Here is a 5,772-nt window from a genome sequence, read left to right as displayed (position 1 = left end):
CATAGGTGCTGCTCGCTAACAGCACTTGCCCCAACAGTCTGTTGAAGGCTCTACAGGGGATCTTGGTCTTTGATGAGCACAAGTGAAGTGCGTGGGGGCGCTCCTCACAGTGTGTGAGGGAGAGTGGAGGTGAAGGTACAAAGGTGTTTGAGTGCGAGTGTCTGAGTGTGTGTGTGTATGTGTGTATGTATGTGTGTGCGTGTGTGTGGGAGCGGTAGTGTAGCGGTTAGCGCTACGCTGCGCTACGAACCCGGCGACCCGGGTTTGATTCCCGCTCACGGCCAACACCGTCAGTAACGATTATCTGAACCGGTCCTGGGCCTCCCCTAGGTCGACTCAGCCTCAAATGAGTACCTGGTGCGGTGTGTAAACATTGCCACTAGGGAGACAAAGGCGGTCGGGCGTGGTGCTGGCCACCCACCCCCTCGTGTACCGTTCCGACCTTCATAGGTGCTCGCTAACAGCACTTGCCCCTACAGTCTGTTAAGGCTATATGGGGGATCTTTATCTTTGTGTGTGTGTATGGCTGCTTTGGGTACGCGGTCCAGACCTCCCCAGAGACCCTGGCTGACAGAGGAGGTGTTCAGGATGGTTGAGAAAAAGCGACAGGCCCATGCTAATCGGCTACAGCATCCCACGTCGGAGAATGAGGAGGCTTACCGCAGCCTTCGCTCGGAGGTTCGGAGAGCCGTGAGGCGCTGCAAGGATGGGTGGTGGTCGCGGGTTGCTGTGGAGATGGAGTCTGCCTCAATGGCCCGCGATCACAAATCTCTATTTAACTCCATCAAAAAAGTAACCTGCAGCGCCACACCTATTACCATCATTAGGGGAAAGAATGGTGATCCGATCTCCGACCCCCAGGAACAGGTTTGCAGATTTGCTTAGCATTTCTGTGAGGTCCTGGGGGAGGGGGAATCCCTCAGCCTGGAAAACATCATGGGACAAAGTGGGGATGACCCTGCTGAGGCTGCGGTGCCTCAAATATTGGAGGAAGAAGTCACTCCCTGTGAGTGGCTGGCTGAGGTGCCATCCATTGAGGAAGTACTGAAGGCGATCCAGAGCCTGAAACCAGGAAAGGCACCGGGCAGAAATGATCTCACAAGCGAAATGCTGAGGGATTGTGGCGTTTGTGCACAGACTGCCCTACATGACATCATAACAACAGTCTGGACCACTGGATGGGTTCTGCAGGATTGGAAGAAGGGGGACCGCACAGACTGTAACAACTACAGGGGAATCTCAAGGATTATTCAACATTGCCTTGCTAGGCACACTGAGGAGAAGCTGGCGGAGCTCCAATACGGTTTCAGGAAAGGGCGGTCCTGAACAGATGCCATATATTCTGCCCGTGTGCTACAGCAGAAGTGTAGGGAATTCCAACAAGACCTACATCTCTGCTCCATTGACCTGGTCAAGGCCTATGATACCATCAATAGGCCTGGGCTCTGGGTTGTTCTTCGTATTTTCGGAATCCCTGAGCCTCTGCTCATGATCATTAAGGACCTTCATGATAGTGAGCGGGCCCGGGTAAAACTACGTGGCCGGGAGTCAGAGCCATTCCCTGTACACCTTGGGGTGCAACAGGGATGTCCTCTGGCTCCAACATTATTTAACATCTATTTCGACCACGTAGTTCGTGAAGCCTTCAGTAGCTGTACCCGAGGAATTTCCATCTGGTACAGGTAGAATGGGAGGCTGATCGATGCCCGGGTGCGGTCAAGGGATGGCTCCCTATTGGTCAACCACGTTATGTATGCCGACGACCTGGTAATAGCAGCTCACTCAGAGGAGAAATTGGAGGCGCTGCTGCTGAAACTTGAGTGTGCCACGGAGTGGTGGGGCCTTACCATCAGCCCCACCAAAACTAAGCACCTGCCTGGGTATTTTGTACCAACGGACACTCCACCCCCACAACTCCCAATCGGTGATGGGGCAGTTGTGGAGAGAGTGGAGAGTTTCCCATACCTGGGCAGTGTGCTTATGACTGGCTCCAGTTTAACAGCAGAGGTCTCACTCTGAATCAGTCGAGCGGCAATATCTTTTCATCGGTTGCGTAGCGCTGTGTGGACGCTACCTGGTCTGTCGCTCCGCACTAAGCTTCAGGTCTTCTCGGCCACGGTCATTCCCTCCCTTCTCTACGCTTGCGAAACGTGGACCCCCCTAATGGAACATCTACGCCGGTTAGAAACATTTAGGCTGGCCTGCCTAGGATCCATCCTGGGTTTAACCAGACTGGATTGTGTGAGGAGCTCACAAATCCTTGAAAGATCTGGGCAGGGTCCCATCGGTGAGCTCCTCCGGCAGGCAAGGCTGCGATGGCTGGGTCATGTAGCCCGCATGCCCAGCCACCGCATGCCGAAACAGCTTTTGTTTGGCCGGATTGAGGGGGCTAAGCGGGCGCGGCACGGGCTAGAGAAGAGATGGAGTGATGTGGTACAGGAGGACGTGGAGCAGAGTGGACTTGCCGATGACTGGTACCAGCGGTGTCAAGATCGGCCTCTGTGGAGGAGGCTCGTGAAGGATGCTACTGGGCAGTTGGAGGCAGTCGCCCTCCAACAACAACGGAGGGCGGAGGAGCGACGCTCACAACAGCGAGCGGAGCGCCGGGTGGCTAAAGCACAGCAGGTTGGCACAGTAGGGGGCACAGGTGGTGCATCAGCCAGTCATCTCTGTCAGTCGACCCGTGGCACCTGGGTCTGCCCCGTGACCTCCTGCCAGCGGGCGTTCGACACTTCACGTGGCCTCAGGGTGCACATAGCCTGGCACAAGCGTCGTGGTGACGTCACCGCCACTTAGTGGCGAATGGCGGTTGTTGTTGTTGTTGTATCTGTGTGAGTCTCTGTGTGTGTGTCTGTGTGAGTCTCTGTGTGTGTATCTGTGTGTGTATCTGCGTGTGTATCTGTGTGAGTCTATGTGTGAGTCTCTGTGTGTGTATCTGTGTGAGTCTCTGTGTGTGTATCTGTGTGAAACTCTGTGTGAGTCTCTGTGTGTGTATCTGTGTGTGTCTCTGTGTGTGTATCTGTGTGAGTCTCTGTGTGAGTCTCTGTGTGTGTCTCTGTGTGTGTCTCTGTGTGAGTCTCTGTGTGAGTGTCTGTGTGTGTATCTGTGTGAGTCTCTGTGTGTGTGTATCTGGAACTTATTTCGCACCGTACGTAACCGAACCTGCCCAGGAGGAGCGGCTGGTATCTGTGGAGCCGTGGGCTGGGTAAATCTGTGAGCAGGAGCGAGAGACAATTAAACTCCCAAGCATTCGGTGTTTCGTATCGAACCTCATCTCAAACAATAGAAGGGCGCCCCCTAGTGGCAGCTGCCCCTGTGTGGCACAAGGTGGCCCTGCACCGGCCTGCACGTGGACATGAGTGTCGATAGGGGGCGATCATTGACGCGTCATCTCCTTGTGGAGTTTCTGGATAGTGTTACTAGAATTGCCACAATTTTGACCGTGACACCAACATGCAATGTGCGTTGTGAGTGACACAGTGGGTTGTTTGACATCCGCTGTTAAGCAGACTGCGCATGTTGTGGTGAATGTTACTGGGGTAGCCAGATATGCCTGTCGGATTTGAACCTCGGCAACGAATAGAGAATGCGCTACCATATTCCTAGTTCTTTCGGTAAAGTCACGTAGATAGAAAAATAAAATATAAAAATAATAAATTAACATTTTCATTATAAAATAATAACAAATTAAAATAATAAATTGAAAATAAATTGATGAAAAAATGTCATGGGTCGACTGACTGAGATGACCGTCCAATGCACCACCTGTGCCCCCCATTACACACACAGTGTACACACACAGTGTACACACACACACATTGTGTACACACACACAGTGTACACACACACAGTGTACACACACACACATGTACGTACACACATTGTATACACACACAGTGTACACACACAGTGTACACAGTGCACACACACACAGTGTACACACAGTGTACACACACACACAGTGTACACACACATTGTACACAGAGTGTACACACACACAGTGTACACACACAGTGTACACACACACAGTGTACACACACAGTGTACACACACACAGTGTACACACACACATTGTACACAGAGTGTACACACACACAGTGTACACACACAGTGTACACACACACATTGTGTACATACACACAGTGTACACACACACACAGTGAACACACACAAAGTGTAGACACACACACTGTACACACAGTGTACACACATTGTACACACACAGTGTACACACACACACACAGTGTACACACACACAGTGTACACACACAGTGTACACACACACATTGTGTACATACACAGTGTACACACACACAGTGTATACACAATGTACACACACAGTGTACACACACACACACAGTGTATACACATTGTGTACACACACACAGTGTACACACACACAGTGTACACACACAGTGTACACACACACAGTGTATACACAATAATGTCCACGTTGTTGTTGTAGCTGAGCCCACGCACCCAAGGGAGGGAGCAATGAAAATTAATCTAAATCAACTTAAACTCCAATCCCGCTGTGACGTCACCACTCAGCATTACTTCATCGGCGTGAAACGCCAGGGGGAGGTGTACCTCGCTAGTGACGTCATGTCACCAAGGTATTCCACCGCGCTCTTGAGCGTGACGTCACCTTGCGCTTGGGTCACTGCCGATTGCGTCCCAGTGGCAATCCTTATTTGGGCAAAGCTACGCCCAGTGACGGTGACTCATTAACATAATGTATCCGTTAAAGCCGTCGCGAGTTTATTTGCGACGGGTCACATTAGCATAATTTGTTAATTCTCTAATTTATTTAGTTACGGAGCAGCTCATTGTGGGAGGAGCGTGTCTGGAGAGGCCTACCCACCTGCTGGAGAGGCCTATCCACCTGCCGCTGGGAGGCCTACCCACCTGCTGGAGAGGCCTATCCACCTGCCACTGGGAGGCCTACCCACCTGCTGGAGAGACCTACCCACCTACTTGGAGGCCTACCCACCTGCCGCTGGAGAGGCCTACCCACCTGCCGCTGGGAGGCCTACCCACCTGCTGGAAGGCCTACCCACCTGCCGCTGGAGAGGCCTACCCACCTGCCGCTAGGAGGCCTACCCACCTGCTGGGAGGCCTACCCACCTGCTGGGAGGCCTCCCAGCAGGTGGGTAGGCCTCCTGTAAGCGTGAACAATCAATTAAGACCTGAAATGGTTTATCAAATCTTTCCAATGATTGCTAAGATAGAATCCATCTTCTCAGTTGAAATTGTCTCTGTGCTTGTATATGTGGATAGCCTCATGAACGAATCTCTCATGGAAGCCAGATGGCTTACAAAGAACCTCTGTCTTGGAAAAGTCAATGGCATGTGAGCCTACTGAATTAGAACAATGATCTGCCACGGCCGAGGTGTTGGTCCTACCGTGTTTAAAAATAAATTTATGCAAACCAACACACCTGAAGACGACCGTTTGAGTTATGGTCGAAACGTCGTGAGAATTTTTTTATTGTTTTATATATTTTTTATTATTTTGTTGTTTCCCTTCAACGTGACTTTACCGAAAAAACTAAGATTATTATTTATTCAGTTACAGAGCCGCTCATTATGGGAGGGGTGTGTCTCTTACCCCGGAAGTGACGTCATGTTACCTGCTTACCCACGTGACGTCGCGAGGTAACAGGAGGCTGCGGATCCGCGCTTGCACTGAAATCCGAGGTGAGAAATTCTCATGGTGGTAGTGGTGGTTGTTGTTGTTTACCAAGGTAGAGCCTCTCTCTCTCGTAGGGA

Source organism: Petromyzon marinus, unplaced genomic scaffold (assembly GCF_048934315.1).
Source record: "Petromyzon marinus isolate PM22_M1 ecotype Great Lakes invasive population unplaced genomic scaffold, UKy_Petmar_22M1.pri1.0 PM_G_Scaffold_74, whole genome shotgun sequence".
Classification (NCBI taxonomy): Eukaryota; Metazoa; Chordata; class Hyperoartia; order Petromyzontiformes; family Petromyzontidae; genus Petromyzon; species Petromyzon marinus.
Note: the sequence above shows the minus strand (reverse complement) of the source record.